The sequence below is a fragment of the Eptatretus burgeri genome, chromosome 4, assembly GCF_056783735.1.
Source record: "Eptatretus burgeri isolate ZD-2024b chromosome 4, Ebu_testis_v1, whole genome shotgun sequence".
Classification (NCBI taxonomy): domain Eukaryota; kingdom Metazoa; phylum Chordata; class Myxini; order Myxiniformes; family Myxinidae; genus Eptatretus; species Eptatretus burgeri.
Window position 1 is genome coordinate 20,179,496 of NC_140964.1, and position 20,410 is coordinate 20,199,905.

Consider the following 20,410-nt stretch of genomic DNA (forward strand, 5'->3'; position numbering starts at 1 on the left):
GGCGAGAGTTGGCTGATATGATGGAGAGAAGAAAGGTGGACATACTGTGTGTACAAGAGACCAAGTGGATGGGGAGTAAGGCGAGGAGCATTGGAGGTGGTTTCAAACTGTTCTACCATGGTGTGGATGGGAGGAGAAATGGTGTCGGGGTAATCCTGAAGGAGGATTATGTCAAGAGGGTATTGGAGGTGAGGAGAGTGTCTGACCGAGTGATGAGTGTGAAGTTGGAAATTGAAGGGGTGATGATGAATGTCATCAGTGCATATGCCCCACATATGGGGTGTGAGATGGAGTATAAAGAAGATTTCTGGAGTGAGTTAGATGAAGTGGTGGAGAGTGTATCCAAGGATGAAAGAGTGTTGATTGGAGCAGATTTCAATGGGCATGTTGGGGAAGGGAATAAAGAGGATGAGGAGGTGATGGGGAGGTACGGTCTCAACAAGAGAAATGTGGAAGGGCAAATGGTGGTAGAGTTTGCAAAAAGAATGGAAATGGCAGTGGTAAATACGTATTTCAAGAAGAAGGAGGAACACAGGGTGACATACAAGAGTGGAGGAAAGTGCACACAGGTGGATTACATCTGAAGTAGGAGATGCAACCTGAAAGAGATTAGTGACTGTAAGGTTGTGGCAGGGGAGAGTGTAGCTCGACAGCATCGATTGGTGGTCTGTAGGATGACTTTAGAGGTGAGGTTGAGGAAGAGAGTGAGGGCTGAACCAAGGACCAGATGGTGGAAGCTGAAGGAGGAAGACTGTTGCGTGAAATTTAGGGAGGAGGTGAGACAGGCGTTGGATGGTGGTAAAGATGGGTGGGATGATTGGGCAACGACAGCAGAAGTTGTGAGGGAGATAGCTCGGAAGGTACTTGGTGTGACATCTGGACAGAGGAAGGAAGATAAGGAGACTTGGTGGTGGAATGAGGAAGTACAGGAAAGTATAAGGAAGAAGGGGTTGGCGAAAAAGAAGTGGGATAGTCAGAGAGATGAAGAAAGTAGGCAGGAGTACAAGGAGTGGCGTCGAAAAGCAAAAAGAGAGATGGCAAAGGCCAAGGAAAAGGCATATGACAAGCTGTATGAGAAGTTGGATACAAAAGAAGGGGAAAAGGATTTATACCGATTGGCAAGACAGAGGGACCGAGCTGGGAAGGATGTGCTGCAGGTTAGGGTGATAAAGGACGCAAATGGGAATGTGCTGACGAGCGAGGAGAGTGTGTTGAGAAGGTGGATGGAGTACTTTGAGGAGCTGATGAATGAAGAAAATGAGAGAGAGAGAAGGTTGGAAGAGGTGGAGATAGTGAATCTGGAAGTGGGGTGGATCAGTAAGGATGAAGTGAGGACTGCTATGAAGAAGATGAAAAGTGGAAAGGTGGTTGGCCCAGATGGTATACCAGTGGAGGCATGGAAGTGCTTAGGAGAGATGGCAGTGGGGTTGTTAACCAGATTGTTTAATAAAGTCTTGGAAAGTGAGAGGATGCCGGAGGAGTGGAGATTAAGTGTACTGGTTCCGATTTTCAAGAATAAGGGTGATGTGCAGAGCTGTGGAAATTACAGAGGGATAAAGTTGTTAAGCCACACCATGAAGTTGTGGGAAAGAGTAGTGGAAGCTCGGTTGAGAGGAGAGGTGACGATTTGTGAGCAGCAATATGGGTTTATGCCAGGAAAGAGCACCACTGATGCGATGTTTGCTTTGAGAATGTTGATGGAGAAGTATAGGGAAGGCCAGAAAGAGTTACATTGTGTGTTTGTGGATTTAGAGAAAGCTTATGATAGGGTGCCAAGAGAGGAGTTGTGGCATTGTATGAGGAAGTCGGGAGTGGTGGAGAAGTATGTGAGGATCGTGCAGGATATGTATGAGGACAGTGTGACAGCGGTGAGGTGTGCGGTAGGAATGACGGACCGGTTTAAGGTAAAAGTGGGATTGCACAAAGGATCGACTCTGAGCCCTTTCCTGTTTGCAATGGTGATGGACAGGTTGACGGACGAGATCAGACTGGAGTCTCCATGGACTATGATGTTCGCGGATGACATCATGATCTGTAGGGAGAGTAGGGAGCAGGCTGAATCGAGCCTTGAGAGGTGGAGGTACGCACTGGAGAGAAGGGGAATGATAGTCAGTAGGAGTAAGACGGAGTACATGTGCGTAAATGAGAGGGAGGGTGGTGGTATGGTGCGGTTGCAAGGAGTTGAGGTGGGGAAGGTGGATGGGTTTAAATACTTGGGATCAACTGTCCAAAGTAACGGAGAGTGTGGGAGAGAAGTGAAAAAGAGAGTGCAGGCAGGATGGAGTGGGTGGAGAAGAGTTGCAGGAGTGATTTGTGACAGAAGGGTAGCTGCAAGAGTGAAGGGGAAAGTATACAAGACGGTAGTGAGACCAGCTATGTTGTATGGTTTGGAGGCGGTGGCACTAACAAAAAGACAGGAAGCGGAGCTGGAGGTGGCAGAGTTGAAGATGCTGCGATTCTCGTTGGGAGTGACGAGGATGGACAGGATAAGAAATGAGTATATTAGAGGGACAGCGCAGGTAGGACGGTTTGGAGACAAAGTGCGAGAGGCGAGATTGAGATGGTTTGGACATGTGCACAGGAGGGAAACGGAGTATATCGGGAGAAGGATGTTGAAGATGGAGCCGCCAGGCAGGAGGAGAAGAGGAAGGCCAAAGAAGAGGTTCATGGATGCGGTGAGGGCGGACATGCGGGTGGTTGGAGTGTCAATGGAAGATGTGGAGGATAGAGCGAAATGGAGACGGTTGGTCCGCTGTGGCGACCCCGAACGGGAGCAAGCCGAAAGAGGAAGAAGAAGAAGAAGAAGAATTGAGCTGTATGATTTAATGCATTCACTGCTAGACCTCGTGCCCTGTCCCCCAGAGGGACTGCTTATCCATAGCGTCTGCCATATCTGTGTCGATTTTTTCGGAGGTTTCGTGAGGTGCTCTACAGAGAGAACCACCTCAGCACCGTTGAGTCTGGCATTTCAATCAAGCTGACTGGCAGGGTCTCCAAGCAGCCGTCAAACTTCTAGACTGGTCTCCCATCGCTACTTCCTCCAAAATCAACTCATCCTGGGAATTCTTTCAAAGAAACTTGCTCTCTCCCTCATGCACAGATTTATCCCCTCTCGTCTTCAGTTGTCCTACCCTTCCTCCCGCCCACGGTTCACTGAAGCTTGTGGTGAGGCAGTTTCCCTGAAACAACTTGCCTTTGCCTCATGGAAAGTAAATCCAACTGAAGGAAGGATGGAAGGAAAATCAGTTCCTTCCATAAATCTTGGAACAAGTGTATATCTACCCTCAGGAGAGCCAGAAAACAACATTTTTCGAATCTCATCTGAACTCTCAAACCTCTCTCCCTCCTCCAAATCCTGGTGGCAACTTATCAAATCTGTTTACGGTGTATGATCCCCCTCCAGTCCTCCACCCCCCTTACTTCAAATGTCCGCACTGCTGATACCACAGGTGAAAAGGCTGATTGCCTAAACTTCGTGTTTACATCTAAATCTTGTGTCTGAAACCCATCGCTTTCTGTACCCACCTGACTCAGTCGCACCCAGCTGTCCCTGGACTCTGTGTTCTTTTCCTCTGACAAGGTGGAGAGCTTGCTGTGAAACTTTGACTCAGATTCTACAATCGGTCCAGACGGCATCAGCCCACGTGTCCTAAAAACCTGCTCCTCTGTCCTTGCTCATCCTCTCTCTGTTCTATTCACCCTCTCATTTGCTCAAGGTCATCTGGCATCTGCTTGGAAATCTGCTAACATCACTGCCCTGCATAAAAAAGGTGCAAAAACAGATCCCTGCAACTACAGACCAATCAGCCTTCTCCCAATCATCAGCAAGGTTATGGAATCCATCATCACTTCTGACATTAAAACCTTCCTCTTCTCCAATGGCTTGATTTCCGATCATCAATTTGGTTTCAGACCAGGTCACTCTACCCTGGATATGCTGCTTCTGCTCTCCCATCAATGGATGGAGGTCCTCAATGCCGGACATGAAATCAGAGCCATATCCCAAGACATATCGTGTGCTTTTGACATAATCTGGCACCCTGTCCTGCTCACCAAACTCTCTTCCCATGGTATCCAAAGGCCTTCTCCTCTCATGGCTCGCAGACTTCGTCTCCTGCCGCAGCCAACATGCGGCCCTAAACGGAGTTCTCTCATCCCCTCTGCCCCATCCCTCTCCCTTCCACAAATCTCATCATGTCTCTGTTCCCCACTGTTTTTTTCTTCTCTCTCCAACCACTCTTGTCTCCTGCTCCCCTTGTTGTATGTTCTCTGTGTTGGCTCTCTTACAAGCCACGACAGTGTATACAAAAAAAAGGAAAAATTTTACTTATTTATGAATCAGATTATGTGTAAAGTAATCTAGGGTGCACATGAAGATGCAACAGTTGGTGAAAAAACTGTGTAAAATCTGGATTTCACTTCATATATTACACGATAGATATGTTTACTCCATTCAACGATGGAACAACACAATCCTTTGGTTCACAATTATCAACGAAAAAAGTGAAATAATGTAAATGAACAGACAAGAAGAACAAATGCCCCTTATAATAATTAGATTTCATCGATGGAGACATAATACCATCTCTCTCACCTCTTGAGTTCATTTTATAACTTTCCCTGTCCAATCACAAGCCCCAGATATGTCCTGATCAGGGTTCAGGTCAGCACCCAAAACCAGATACGGTGCCTGATTCAGTAAAGTCTTCCAAATACATCTCGCTCCCATGGAAATAATGGCTGGCAAGCTTTGTGTATTTTCACATTGCAAAGATGTCCTTTCTTGAAGAGATGGTTACCGTAACTTTGTAATTATGTAGAGCATCATCTTTCCATTTGCAGACGTCCATTAAATAAATCACCAAGCCTGCCATGTTCACAGGAGGCACTCCCACACAATTCAAAGTCACCTCACTGGTGGCGATCTGTCAGGGTTTGGTGAGCACACGCCTGTTCGCTCGGGTCGTGCACTAGCCCAAGTGGTCAAGAGTTTGCACTAAGGGTAGTTGGTCTCCAACTCTTTTGTGTATCGGCACACCCCTTTCTCTCGGGTACATTTCCAAGTATTTTTGGCTTATTTTAGAAGCTTTGTGAGTCATTTTAGGTAACAATCCTTGTCTCCCGCTAACGATGTATTTTAGGGTGTCCCAAACATCGCTCTCTGCACACATGAGCCAAGCATTCTGGGGCGGATTACATCATTACATCGAAGTCTTGTCTTCGAAAGAGATAAGCGGTTGAAGAAAGACGAGTTACCAAGGAAAATGGAAGACCGATGTGCGTGGAGAGACCTCATACATATCCGACTTTGGTCAACCTGATGATGATGCTGATTGGCATGGTGGATTTCCCGTCCGTTAATAGGCCTTGCACTGGTGTGGCACTTTCTGATTAATTGGATGACGATTTACAACACAAATTATCAACATATGAGTGATATGACAGTATTCTCATGCAGTTCTCTTCATACAATAAAGGAGTGCCATTCTCATAGTATTGTCATTCATAACGATGTTGAGCTCACAATTTCCAAAATTATTTCTTCAAAAGACCATCGCCCCCCCATCCCCCTCCCCCCTTTTCCCTCTGCTTCCACCATCAAAACAAACAAACCACAAAGCTTATTCCCAGTGCAAAGGCGAGGAAGCGTGTATTTTCAATTTTTCTGTTTTGGGAAATTTATCGCACTATATACAATTTGAAAACATTTACATGCAATTCATAGTTAACAGCTTATCTGATGGTGTAGTCCACATTTCTCTTGATTTTTGGAGTAACTCCTGGAGTTATCGGCATTTTCTACCTCTGTTCAATGTGACGATGGAGACTGAATGTCCTTGCAGCCTCAAGCGACCACCTCCTGATATTTAGATTATTGAGATAAAGGGATCTTGGTTTCGTGTCTCAACTTCATCACTTATCTGACAGAATTGTGCAGAAGTGGTACGCTTACCTGTCTAGTTTTGATTTGATTCCTGACCAGACTACAAACCGTCGGATTGATGCTTCGCAGGGTGCATAATTGAGTACACCATTCATTGCGAGGGTGTTAATTGGGTGCCTGTCCGCAATATATTAGTTGGAGGACTTCACATATTCCATGCTGTCTTTTGATGAAGAAGAGGTGGGTTATCACCTGCACCCTGGCAAAATTCCAAATCCCTGCCCCAACCTACAGGGGTCACTACACCAGGGGCAATGGTACAGCCATACTCCAAATGAAGCAAACGGGCAGCCATTGTGCTGTTTACAAATAAGTAAATGAACTTCGTTGTTGTTTCAAAAAGTACTTTATGGAAGATTCTGCTGCAACAGCAACGTTGAGTTTTTGCCATCGTTGTGTCAGTATCCCTTGATCCAACCAAACAGAAGAATGAAAGTGTTTACAATCGAAAATTGTCGCTGTGCAGGAAAGGGTGAACATTTAAATTATATCAACCAGTCAGTGTTATCTTTGTCAAATAAAAAGATATGCTCCTTGAAAGGAAATTAGGTTTCACCAATGTAGTTTCATGGCAAGGAAATACATTAAGGTGCTTGCCAGTTGCCGCTACCTTCTTCGTGGATCACGATTTTAAATTGCAATCTTCAGATAAAAAAACAGCCTACTTGTGTCCACTGCAGGTCGCAAGATGAAGGACTCCTTAACACTTATGTTGAGGGGTGTTTGGCGGACTCTACACTCAACGAGAGGGAGCAGTCGTGGAAATGGAACCCACACCAACCATTTGAGAAAAAGAAGTCTTTAACGGCAAGACCAAACAGCCAACTTCCAGATTACACAGAAACTTAGCCCATCAAACCAATTCAGAACCCAAGCTGCAATAACGCGGAGTGAAAAAGATGTACAGTGGTTTAGAGGGACCAGGGCAAGGTGGCCACCTGAAGGAAAAAAATTACCCATAAATCCAAGATTTACATTTAGAAAGAGGATTTTCTTTTTTCACTTGATAATGGATTTACTTGTGTGCAAGATGCATCATAGAACATGGATTTTACTTTTCGAATGGATTCCCCCACAGGCGGTTTTCTGAAGTTAAGTCATTTCGAACACTTCGTCCCAGGGGTGAAGGCAAAGTCGCCGTCACGTAATGAGAACAGATTTGGTTTAACATGAACACCATTTTGTTCATAGAAATAGTTACAATTACAATTTCAATCAAAATTCAAAAAAAAAAAAAAAAAAAACGAGATGGCAACCTTGGTCTAATAGGGATTATACAGACTTGCCTTGGTGGTTTCACTTTAAAATGCATTTTCACGTAAGCATGCAATATTCACCATTTTGGCACGTTTGCCCCAGTGGGCCATATTGCCCTGGTCTCACTTCTAACAATGGCACTGTGAAAAAGGGGCCATCTATTTGAAGGGGGGTGTGAAATAGGGAAATTTTGACTTGAGATAAGGAGATTTGAGAGGAAGTAGGGCATGGGGGGGGGATAAATAAAAGATGGTATGTGATCATCTAAGGATTGGGGAGATAAAGGAAAATGAGCTTTGTAGGAGGAAAGGAAGGGGGATGAACCATGTGGGTCAGGGAGTAAAAAAATTCCACCGTATTTGTGCAGGTAACAAAGTAGGTGGCCTCTACCCTTGAGAAAATAACAAACTTAACTCGTCATGTATAACAAAAGTTTTGTGTCAGTACCTTGATTTGATGAACGAAACCGTTTGCAGAGCGTTGGTGCTGCCGAAGCAGTTTATTGGCAAGAGTTATACTGGGTAGTTTGCCATTGCCTTCCCAGAATCGTTTGTCTGTGCTCTATCCTTTTAAATGCCGAGTGTCCAGCAAGAAAGCAGCATGTACCATTCTTTTAGAGAGTCTTCAGAAATAAAATGACTCTGCTGTGGTTTGAACCTGTGTCAGTAACCTCCGAGACTCAGAGCAGACTGTTCGTAATATTGTCACGATAATAATTTGCCAATTGCTGTCATGTCGTTGAAGAGCATTATTTGGTTCATTAAATAATTTAGGAAAGAAGAGAAATAATTAATTTGACAAACAACTGCAATAAATAAATAAATAAAAGACTATTCCTGGCATGTTCGCGCAGGCTTGAGTTTTGATCAATAGGTGAAAACAACAGTCTTACCATTTTATAATACAACACCAAAAATGTGCAACTGAATTAATTGGAAAATTTCTAACAATCAGAGTGAAATTTTCATCCATAAAATATACGTATTTAAGGTGACTATCTACCACTCTGTGCTGCCCGCCATAACCACCTGCTCTAGTTCCCGACCGTGCGGACTGGCAAGTTTCCCTGCAATAGGCAATCCTATAGGCTCAACTCTGTATGGCAAGATTATACCGGTGCTTCAAGACATAAATGACATTTCTATCGGCAACTGCATCTTCTCCACCGAATGTTGAAAGCTCACGCTCACCTTCAAGGTGTTCCATGTTCAAGCTGTATTTATTTCTCATGCTACATTCTCAGCGAGTCGCATCCGGCTTTTTTTAAGGAAAACTTCACCACCTTGAAATTTTGTCCACTTTGACGAATATAAACTTCATGTGAACCTTTCAAACATCAGTGATTTGAAAAAGTTATGAGCAATGTGATAAAATCAACATTCAAAGATGACATTTTATGATGTGTACCCTTTAAGGTTCCAACTTGAATCAAGATGCTTCCAAAGCAAGAATTGTCCTCATTCCTGAAGAGACAGGAGTGCCTGTTGTGATTGGTCTGCATGTCAGTGTCTCTACATGTCGATCTTCTCTGATATAGATCATCCAATCGCAGATCAACTGCAAAGTATATTCCATGCCGAGGCTCTACATTGTTAGATGCTCAGTCTTGCTTGTCATTTCGATTTGTGATCAAAATTGCGGACACGTTCATCCTGAGCTACAACCTGGGCAAGAAACCTTCCTGGATCGTCCAAAAATCCCTTCGATATTTGTTCAGAGATCACCTTATCTGGTTCTTCATCAACATCATCAGGAGGCTTTTTTCATGCTGAAGCATTTCTCAGGATATTTCCTACTGTTGTGGGTGACATGTCCAACATGTCGGCAACGCAGCGAGTGGTGGACGTCATTACTCAAAATAACTTTTCGATCACATCATATACATCACATAGGGTTGTGTGAGGGAAGGGGGCATTCACTCCTGGGATCATTCTTTCACTCCTTCTTTAAAAATTTAAACCTCACAGACCCACCCCTTCACAACTGTTCAAGGGGCATTCCCAAACCAACGTGTTAACCATTTATATATGGATTTCCTGCAGGATCGCCCATTTGTTTATTCAAATAACTCATCACGGTATAATTTCCAATCTTGTCCTTATTCGACATTTCGGCTTTCAGTCAATTTTCTAATACGTATGAATGAATGAATGAATGAATGAAATAAAAATAAAAATCAATCAATCAATCAAGTTCAGCGTTGGACAACTGAGAATGATTAAATTTTATCATGAAAAAGCATTAAATTATTTGCAACAAAATATATTTTTTCATGATGTGATCTCTTGTTCAGGTTGAGATCAAAACCAATTTGCTAAATCTGATACTCCATTTGTAATTCCACGTTTACATAAATAAATAAATAAATAAATAAATAAATAAACAAGTCCAGTTTATAAACGACATTGAGGAACAAACAAAGTTGCGCAGCTTAGTGAGCTGTTGGGTCATTTCAAGCGTACAATGTTCAGTTTTGAGGGTTTGACCGATGGTGATGAACTTGTTTGCGTGAGACCGTCCCAAGACGATAACAGTGAATTACATTGTAATCCCCCACGGTCCCATCAAACTGGAAAACTGCCAGGAAAATTAAACACACAGACCTCCAGAGAACAAGTGGACGGCATGGACCTTTTGGACTAAAATGTGCATGGAAGACAACCTCAATTTGTCAACGTATATTATGTACGCATAATAAGCGCAGTGGTTAGGGCAGCGGCTTGGGATCCAAAAGGTCCTGAGTTCAAACCCCGTTGGGCCACTGAATTAATACACCAGGGGGTTGACTCAGCCTGTCATCCTTCCGAGGTCGGCGAAGTGAGTACCAGTATACTGGGCCGGTGTATACCCCGGATAAATAGGTGTACCATATCCTTGTGTCGTAAGAGGCGACCAGGGTTGCGTCAGGAAGGGCATCCGGCGTAAAACATGTGCCAAATCACTATGCGGATCATACGGATGATCCGCTGTGGCGACCCCTAACGGGAGCAGCCGAAGGAAGAAGAAGATATTATGGACGCATAATCGCCTCCACTCACCTCGTACCTCTTTTTAACAACCACTTGCAATTCAATGTGAAATAGATACAAATCCTTTAGAGTTATGCTATGGAGAAGATGATTTCCAGTTTTTCCCTCTTTCGAGTTTCTTTCTGTATCCGTCTTGTCCAACCCATGCGTCCTTTCCTGCCCTCCATTCCTCCCCACACCCATTGTTTTGTCCAAGTCTCCCTCTATCTTGTCCTTCAACGGCACTGTTGGTGTTTCCTCCCCCTTCACTGTTCCTTTTGTCCTGATCTGCTCAGTGTAGTTAGTAGATCTTCCATGAGCCTTGACTGTATACAAAAATAAAAAATAAAATAAGAAAAAGGATGGTAAAAAGCCATTTGATACAATATATTTTAAGAGAAGATAAATCCTGTTAGACCCACGTGCCTGCTGTGCAAACTACCATGTTATTATTTTTTTGTGTCGAGGTTCGTATGAGAGCTAACACACAGATCATACAACAAGGTGAGCAGGAGACAAGAGGGGCAGGATAGGGAAGGACAAAACAGTGGGGAACAGAGACTTTTGGAGATCTGTGGAAGGAAGAGGGATGGGGTGGGGTACACAGGGTAAACAAGATGGAGACGACAGGGACTTTTAGGTCCTTCCACGACAGGGACTTTCAGGAAGGAAAGCAGGGAATTTGAAGGAGGTGGGGTTGGGGTGGATTAGCGGGGGTAGAAAAGATCGTGGTTTTGGATGGGGGAAGATAAGAGATGGTGGTGAACAGCTGTTTCGAAGACCTGGAGGGAAGAGTGTGGTTGAAGAGAGTGTGGGAGTTTGTTCCAAAGGCGGGAAAAAAGAGGAATGGAAGAGTGAAGGTGAGCAGTGATTATTGATTTTGGTAGTTTTACCAGAAGGGGGTTGCTGGCGGACCTCGAACACCCTGCAGAAATATAGGGGGGTGCATATCTCAGACAGAGCAGGGAGGGGGGGGCGAGGCCGGTAGAGAGGAGACGGTAGAAGACAGAAAGACCACCGACCTGCCTGTGGTGAGAGAGTGAGAGATCCAAGGACTCCGCCTCATCGCGGGAGATACCAATGATCCTAAACGCCTTGGTTTCCACAGCCTGAAGACGAGAAAGGTGAGAGGCGGGAGCAACAGCCCAGACGGAAGTGCATTACTCCATCAGACAATGGATGAGAGCTTTGTTTGTGGTCAGGAGCTCAGGTGTGCCAAGGAAGGACTTTGCATGACAGAGGATGCCCAGTCGGCGACTGGCTTTGGAGGCCAGCTTGGAGATGTGGCTTTCACAGGAAAGATCACGGCAGATCATGAGACCCAGAACCTTGAATTAAAGGTCTTTTTCAAGAGGATTGTTGAGAATGGAGATTGGGGGACGGGAGAGGGGGGGGGGGGGTTCCAGACGGTCCTTTCGGAGAGACATAGTGAGAGTGTGAGATTTGTCTGGATTGAAAGACATGTTCCATGTGTTGGACCAGTTTGTGATTTTATCCAGATCTGCAGAGAGCGAAGAAGCTGCTGCTTGCTGATCTGAGGGATGACAGATGGTACGGCAGAGGGTGGAGTCGTCGGCAAAGAGATAAAGAGGATTTTCCAGAGTCAGAGAGATCACTTATGAAAACCAGAAAAAGAACAGGGCCCAGAACACTGGATTGAGGAACTCCATCCTGGACAGGAAGAGGGAGTGAGAGAACTCCATTTAGGGCCACATGTTGACTGTGACAGGAGACGAAGTCTGTGAGCCATGAGTGGAGTGGCATGAATCCACCTTGCACTTGTGTAAACTTGTGAAAGTTGCTACTGCAAGCATAATAAGTTAAATCTTCATCATTGATCTCGACTAGTTGATCATCATCATTGATCATTGATCTAGTTTGGAGTTCTCATCCAGACAAGGATAAAAGGGAACTGGGAAAAGTACAAGAGGAAGTGATGGGCTACCAAACCCATCCCAAGTATCAGAGAGGTACCATATGAAGGTGGACTGAAAATAATGAACCCGAGAACACTGGAAAGTAGAACGGTGTGGAGACCAAAAGATCATGAAGCTTGGCAAGTGGTACTTCAAGGTAATAGCAATATATTATACTGTTCACAGAGAGTCAGCGTCTCTTGTCAATCGTTCGGCTGAATGGTTTACCATTTTCTTCCCAGCACTGAACCAGTGCAAGGATTTGGAAATTGTTCAGGGTATAAGCGATAACTCATTGTCTGCTCTTCATGCAGGACACAGTGAGATTTTTAACTTCCATCAATGACCACTTCTTGCTTATGGGTCCTCCAGCTTAATGTCCAACTGATGGATGTTGCACACATTGATGCTTCATCCTGCAGGCAAAGCACCGAGATGACATATGACTAACATCTATATATTACTAAAACTCTCATTATGTATGTTCCCGAAATACAGCCAAAACAGTACATGATAGCGCAAAAATTTTCGGCTGACCTTACTCATCATTCTCCTGCAGTGTGCAGTATCAAGTTTCGTTAAAATCGGGCAACGAAAAAAAATATTTGAAAAATCAATTCCTCATTCAGTCAAGTACTCTTCGGGAGAATTTGATCAATGCAAACAACCTCAGCGGTATAATTTGCTGGAGCTATGTTTTTTTTTTCTTGAAATGATTTATTTTAAAATCTCAAACATTTCGTATCGACAAAGAACGATTTATTTTTAAGCATAAAATAAACATCGCCATTTTGATCTAATACTTCGGTGTTCGTTGATAAATAAAATTGTGTTTCGAAGTTTACGCACAATAATTTCTTCCACTTTCTTTTCTCTGTTTTTTTTTTTCACATTGACGCGCAATATCAAATTTCGTTCAAATCGGGCAACGAAAAAATATTAAAAAATTAATTCCCAATTCAGTGAAGTACTCTTCGGGAGTATTTAATCAATGCAAAAACCTCAGCAGTTTCGTTCGCTGGAGCTATTTTATTTATTTATTTTGAAATGATTTTTATATCAACCGCTGTCACAACGGGAACCCAACGGGTTCACGTATCGTCTCGTAACACATAACATTAACAACACATTTCTCACTTTGGAACCTATTTTCACCATTATCTGTCCAGATGGTGTGGGCAACCATCTCCAAAACTAGGCACAAACTGGGAAACCTCCATTGTTCCAAGTCTTTCCTTAAAAAGTCAGCACCACTCACAGCCTAAAAGGCCTTTGTCTGTAGCTCAATAGATACAGCTCTCTGCCATGTCCTGGTGCTCCAGAAACGCATCCGTCTCTCCTGGATTCTGTGGAATCTCCAGCGATGAGGCCGAAGCCCCGTAATATGCCTTAATTCATGAATCCTTACTATAATTCACGGACTGGTGTTTGTTTGTCACACTACTCCTTCAGATCTTGGCTGATTACATCCAGACCCAATGAATGTGTCGGGGTGTTTTTATATTTGCCGGTGGTCTTGGGAGGGATGCAGGTTCTCTATGTAAATGTGTATCGTGTAGCGCCACCTCCAGGTGGGGGAGGGAACTACAGGTCTCCACTGTTTACAGCACAGTACATGATTCCTCGTTTAGCAGTGTCGTGAGGTGTTTTGAATTATAAGCAGGAGGTATGTTTTTGCCTCATGTACCTAACTTCATGGGGGTTTTTTTTTTTAACCGATACAGAGCTGTCAGTTGCCTATACACCATCCAAATAAAGGTATGCGTCAGAAGAACGTGTTGCATGCTTTGGAACACGATTGCCCGTCAAGCGGGTACTCTGCCAGCATAATGTGAAAGAGCACATTACTGCAGGAGCGAAATTCCACGGAATGCTAATGATCTTCCAATTTTGCAGAGGATACGTTTTGTCATGGTATTGCGTATTGCATGTGCGTATAACCTTTTATATTTGCGAAGTTTATGTTTGCACGCAATGACCGCAAAAAAAAAGATCCCTAATATCCCCCCAAAAAACCAAAATAAAAAAAGACATCACGTTTACATGTTCATAAGTGTGCATTCATCCAGTATTAGTTTGACAAGACAACCCACAAAGATTTGTAGGAAAACTGAGATTTTCAATCCGTTCCCCTCTTAACTCATCACACGCCAAAACATTGGACTTTCGGCCATCTTCCAACTATTTCCACCGAAACAACTTCAGAAATCTCATTGTTGAACTCCTCGTTAATGCAGCAAGACCAGCGATTCATGTCCTGAACGCACGTCTCATTGGGACAAAATGCGCCTCCCCTTTTTCTCCTTGACAGCCAACTCATCCTTGCAAACTGCTTGCGACGTTGACCAGACTAACGAAGGTCTAACTGGATCCAAATCGGCACACGCAAGAGCCGATCTGATGGCACTTGCACGGACATTAATTTTCTCCAGCGCATGCAGCCAGTGAAGCCGGTGCTTCGGCCTGCCTCTAATTACGACCGGGCGAAATGACAGTCGGTCATTTAGAGGAAGTGTAAAAAAGGCAAGGAGAGAAGAAAAAAAAAAGAAAAAAAAAAGCCGACAGCGGCTGAATGCAATTATCTCAAAGTGAATAATCCGACCAGGAATTGGTTCTCATGTGTTCTGGGGCACGAATGCGTTGGGACACATCACTACGTCACACATTGACCCGACGTCATTGATGTACTGGGTCAAAGGTTGCGTTGTACCTTTTTTTTTTTTTAATTAAAAAAGAAAAATGTAATCTATTGCATTGAAGTTCTCAATATAAATTAAAGGGTAACCTTTGAAGAGGTATGTGAGAATATGAATGCACTGTTGCAATGTGTGTAATTACGGTGGTAAAATTCAAAAGTCTGCAACTTAAGGAGCATTATTACTGGAGGATGTCATGTTGTTATACGATATATTTGCAAAGCTACACACTAATGATGGTGCAGATGCATTCGCGAAATGCATGTTCTATGGAGACAGCTGGGCACATCAAGCAAACACGTTGCATTGATCGTTAAACAAAGAGGTGCAACAGTCAGTCGGTGCAAGTATGGCAGGTGGGAAAACACAAGGAAAAGCACAAGATGGATACATTGTATTGGGATTCTGATGTACCATACTGTGTTATAGGGCGTTGGTGGACTCGGTGCTGCTGAAGCTGTTTCTTGGCAAGACTATATGCTGGGTGGTTTGCCGTTGTGTTCCCAGCAGTAGTTATGGCAATAATTTGGATGTTGTTTAGGGTCCCAGCGATATATCACCTCCTCTTCACGAAGGACACCGTGGGATCTCTCACGTCCACCAACTCCTGCCAACAGACGGGACGCTCAGGTTAACATCCATGCAAGGGACGGCACACACATTGATGAATTACTGTTTGTGAAACACCGGTACGACAGTTTATAACTGAGTTCGGATTCAAACCCAGGATAGACTGTTTAGACACAAACATATGCACCTCAATGGCGAAGGCCATCGTGTGTGTGGTGGTGATAATATAAATATATACAATTAAGCCCAAAATTATTCATACCCTATGAAAAATATGAGTTTTGCATTAATCTCATACCTACAGCAAAGCTGGAGTGGTGCAACTTTCACTTCAACCAAGGACATTTAGTTGGCATGTACAAATCCACATATATTTTGGCTCAACATTATTCGCAGAACAATAGAAATGTTAAGATTTCTGTTTTTATGTCTGTCCAAATTATTCATACCCCATACCAAGTCTCAGAATCGAGGCCAATGTTTGTGATAATGCACATGCTTTTGATATTCCAAAGATTCTTTATAATGTTATGCAATTATTCCAAGATGTGTGCATACAATCTGAATGCACTACAAATGTGGTCTATTGAATGTACAGTGAGGAATGTGATAGAACAACACTCTGCTTTGAGACTATAAATTAAGGGGAGCTGATGCAATCATTCTCGGGTCATTGTCAGCATGGTGAAGAAGAAAGAAGTCAGTGAGGACCTTCGGTTGTGCATTGTGAATGCTCACAAGGAGGGGAAAGGCTACAAAGCTATTTCGAAGCAGTTCCGAGTGCCAGTTGCCACCATACAAAGCATAATTAGGAAGTACAAGGAGTTACACACTGAAAAAACATTGAAGGACGTGGTCGGAAGCCAAAGGTGTCGCCTTGTCTGGCAAGAAAAGTATGGCGAGAGACCAACAACGATCCACGGATCACTATTAAGGCTCTATGAACAACCTTGGCGAGTCTGGGACCAAGATATCAAGGTAGACACTCCAGCGGACGTTGCACAAGGGGGGTCTCCATGGACGCCGACCAAGAAAGACTCCACTCCTCTATCTCAGACACAGAAAGACTCGTCAAGCCTTTGCAAAAGCTCACCTGGACAAAGATCCAAGCTTTTGGTCCTCAGTTCTGTGGACGGATGAGATGAAAATGGAGCTTTTCGGGCACAGAGATGTTGCTTTCGTTTGGCGAAAGAAAGGTGAAGCATACAACCCTAAGAACACAGTCCCGACCATCAAGCATGGAGGCGGGAGCATAATGCTTTGGGGATGTTTCTCAACCAGTGGGCCTGGCAATCTCGTCAAAGTGGATGGAATCATGAAAAAGGAGCAGTACATCAAGATCCTTGAGGAAAACATCAAACGGTCCGCAGAGAAACTTCACCTCAGGAAGCATTGGACGTATCAGCAGGACAACGATCCAAAACACTGCCAATTCAGTCAATAAATGGTTCCGGGATAATGATGTCGACGTTCTCGAGTGGCCAAGCCAAAGTCCGGACCTCAACCCAATTGAGAATCTATGGAGGGAGCTCAAGACCGGAGTGATGGCAAGGAAGCCTTCCAACCTCAAAGACCTGGAGACCTTCGCGAAGGAGGAGTGGGCCAAAATCCCTGTGGAGACAGACAAAAACCTTGTGAGAAAGTATAAAAACCGTTTGGAGGCTGTAATCACAAACAGAGGCTTTTCCATTGATATCACTGAATGTGACTTTGAACTGATCTAAACAAGGGTATGAATAATTCTGAACATGACTTTTTTTGTAAATCTATCAGTAAAATACCCCCGAAACAATGTATTTCTTGAAATATCTCTTGCAGTGATTCTTTCAGCTGTTTGTCACATTCTTATGTAACTTAAGCCAGAAGAAACTCATTCCTCAAATAACACGATTCAAAATATTCCATATTTGGTAAGGGTATGAATAATGTTGGGCTTTACTGTATGTATATATATATATATATATATATATATATATATATATATATATATATATATATATGACAAACATACACATACACGCAGTTACCTGGAAAAGTATTCTCCCCCCTCCAAAGTTTTCACATTTTGATGCCACCTGAGTTTATTTCATCATGCTTTCAAATGAAACTTAACATATTAGAGTCTTCACAAACTACTGCACTCCAAAGTGATAAAGCGAAACAAGAATAACCACACTGTGGTCACAACCTACTACATAAATGTAATACATTAGCACATGCTACAATTTTCCCCAAATTTTTTTATATCGTTTTTACCTTGCTGCAACATGTCAGTCGGTCGACAAGAGCTTCACATGGTTGTTGTTGTTGTGGTTCTTGTTGAGGGTCGATTTTTGAAAAGGGCACCCATTGGTCAGACAGCTGCCAGACCCCACCCACATTTGTTGCTTGACTGCACCCACCATGGCACCCACAAAATAAATTGCATGGCCGCCATCTTGGTTTTCTGGTGGGCTGAAGACATCAGGCCTGTAGGTCTCTGCTGATGAAAACAGCCTGGGTTTATGGAGTCAGATTTCCATTGGCTTTGTTTGGGTTGAGTGTTACAATGAGAGACCCCCAAAAATCTCATCATTTGTCGAATAAAAATTATTAGTAAGATTTAATCAAACCCATCAGCATGCACGGAATGGTGCCTCTGTCAAAAAAATAGCCTGGGCCGAAGAGGTCAGGCCTATAGGTCTCTGCTGATTTTCCACTGCCCGAGTTTGTTGCGTCAGATTTCCATTGGCTTTGTTTGGGTAAATTGTTACTCATGATGAGAGACCCTGAGAAATCGAATCAATAATGTTGAATAAAAATTACTAGTCAGGTTTAAGTAAGCCCAACAGCACGCAAAGTGTGGGCCTCCATCAAGCCATTCTAAAAAGGTGTTTTTTTTTCTAAAATCCTCAATTTTCATCCGATTGACGTGAAATTTGAACAGGATTTTCATATCAGGTCACTGAATTCAACCACCAATTATTTTTGAGCTCCACAAAGGCCAAAGGTCAACAAGTTAGGTAAGGTTTCTAAAATCCTCAATTTTCATCGGATTGACTTAAAATTTGACGAGGATTTTTATTTCCGGTCACTGAATTCAACCACCAATTATTTTAAGGTCAACAGAGAACAAAAGGTCAACATCGGCCCAAGGTCAACAACGACAGAGGTATTTGTAAAATCCTCAATTTTCGTTTCATTGACTTGATATTTGAAGAGGATTTGCATATCAGGTCACTGAATTCAACCACCAATTATTTTCGAGATCAACATAGGCCAAAAGGACAACACAGGCCAAATTTCTAAAATTGTTAATTTTCATCTAATTGACTTGAAATTTGAAGAGGAGTTGCATATTTGGTCATTGAATTCAACCACCAATTATTTTTGAGGTCAAATTTGTTTGATGGATTTTGCAAGTATCGTGTTCTGCACGACGTCTTCTTCTTGTTTGTTTGTGTGCAGGATATCTCAAAAATTGTGAACGGATCTAGATTAAATTTTGTGGACAGGTTCGGTGTGTGACCAGGATGAACTGATTCGATTTTGGTGAAGATCCATATCCTGATCCAACTACTAGAATTTTTTAAGTGATTCTTCACCATTGAGTGATGGGGCCAAAAACGATATATAGCACGATATCTCAAAAAGTTGTGGACGGATTCGGATGAAACTCGGTGGACATGTTGAATGTGTGACATGGAAGAATTGATTGAATTTTAGTGAAGATCCGAATTCGGATCTGACAATTTTTTAAGTGATTCTTCATCATTGAGAGATCGGGCTAAACTGATATATAACACGATATCTCAAAAAGTTGTGCACGGTTTCAGACGAAACTTGGTAGACATGTTTGGTGAGTGGCAAGGACGAATTGCTTCGATTTTGGTGAAGCTCTGAATCCGAATGTGGATGCAGGAATTATTTAATTTTAAATTGATTTTTCACCATTGAGAGATTCGGCCAAAAACGATATATAGCACGATATCTCAAAAATGTATGAAGCCCGATATGTTCTCGTGGATCAGGCATTGCATGGCAGATGTATGCACTCGACCGAGTGCCCTTCTAGTTGTCACAGTAGTTGCATTCACATATTACATAATAATAACACGACGTAAATGAAATTGGGGAAAATTGCCGCGTGTGGTAGGATATTGTATTTATGTCGCAGGTTGTGACCACAGTGCTGTCATTCTTGTTATTATGTAAGATGTGGTTGGACATATATAGTTTTCTGGATCCTTTGAGAGTGTATAAACTTGTTGCAAGCTTTGTGGGATGACCTGTGATTGCATTCGGTCAGGTTTGCTTTGGAGGAAGAGAAGCAAGTTGTTTCAGAGCATATTCCTCACCACCGGATTCAGTGTACCATGGACGAAGGGGAGGGTAGCTGAAGACGAGATGCGATGAATCTGTCCATAAGAGAGAGCATGCTAATTTGGAGGGATTTCCAGGCTGAGTTAAGATCAGGGGCAGTCAATATAAGAGACCAATGCTGAAGTGAGATGGCTGCTTGCAGTCCCTCACATCTACCTCAGTGAACTGCCAGACTCGCCAGCATTGTAGCAGCGGAATAGGAGGAGATATTTGCAGGGAAGTTGCTCATCACCAAGTCCAGAAGGGCGGATTTGCCATGGGGGAGAAACAACACATATTCCCTTTGTAACCCACTAAACATTGGGAAAGGACTGTCTGCTGTGTCGCGCACTTCGCTGCGTCGCTGCCCACTGACGGTCCTCGGTTGCGTAGCTGCCCACTGACGGTCCTCGGTTGCGTAGCTGCCCACTGAGTCCTCGGTTATGTAGCTGCCCACTGAGTCCTCGGTTGTGTAGCTGCCCACTGAGTCCTCGGTTGTGTAGCTGTCCACTGACGGTCCTCGGTCGCGTAGCTGCCCACTGACGGTCCTCGGTCGCGTCGCTGCCCACTGATGGTCCTCGGTCGCATAGCTGCCCACTGACGGTCCTCGGTCGCGTAGCTGCCCACTGACGGTCCTCGGTCGCGTAGCTGCCCACTGGCGGTCCTCGGTCGCGTCGC